This window comes from Myotis brandtii, unplaced genomic scaffold (genome assembly GCF_000412655.1).
Source record: "Myotis brandtii unplaced genomic scaffold, ASM41265v1 scaffold1120, whole genome shotgun sequence".
NCBI classification, from domain to species: domain Eukaryota; kingdom Metazoa; phylum Chordata; class Mammalia; order Chiroptera; family Vespertilionidae; genus Myotis; species Myotis brandtii.
In genome coordinates, this window is record NW_005353839.1 from 595,551 (window position 1) to 596,311 (window position 761).

Below are 761 nucleotides of genomic sequence, written 5' to 3' on the forward strand. Positions count from 1 at the left end.
CACGATTTTTCAGTCTCTTCCCGCACCCACTACACCCCTTTCCTCCTCGAGAATAGTCAGTCCTCTCCCTTTTCATGCCCCTGATTCTATTATATTCACCAGTTTATTCTGTTCATTAGATTATTTATTCACTTGATTTTTAGATTCACTTGTTGATAGATGTGTATTTGTTGTTCATAATTTGTGATCATGGTATCTCCCCTGCCAGGTAAGTATTGTTCTTGTTCATAATTTGTATCTTTACCTTTTTCTTCTTCTTCCTCTTCTTAAAGGATACCTTTCAGCATTTCATATAATACTGGTTTGGTGGTGATGAACTCCTTTAGCTTTTCCTTATCTGTGAAGCTCTTTATCTGACCTTCAATTCTGAATGATAGCTTTGCTGGATAAAGTAATCTTGGTTGTAGGTTCTTGCTATTCATCACTTTGAATATTTCTTGCCACTCCCTTCTGGCCTGCAAAGTTTCTGTTGAGAAATCAGCTGACAGTCGTATGGGTACTCCCTTATAGGTAACTGACTTTTTTTCTCTTGCTGCTTTTAAGATTCTCTCTTTGTCTTTTGCTCTTGGCATTTTAATTATGATGTGTCTTGGTGTGGTCCTCTTTGGATTCCTTTTGTTTGGGGTTCTCTGCGCTTCCTGGACTTGGAAGTCTATTTCTTTCACCAGGTAGGGGAAGTTTTCTGTCATTATTTCTTCAAATAGGTTTTCAATATCTTGCTCTCTCTCTTCTTCTGGCACCCCCATAATTAGGATGTTGGT

The 761-nt window shown here is 38.2% G+C and overlaps 1 protein-coding gene across 1 annotated transcript in view; it reads right to left on the reverse strand.

The window, feature by feature from the left end:
* Positions 1-761, reverse strand: part of ATP1A4 (ATPase, Na+/K+ transporting, alpha 4 polypeptide) — a 46,228-nt gene that overhangs the window by 22,702 nt on the left and 22,765 nt on the right. The window lies entirely within an intron of this gene.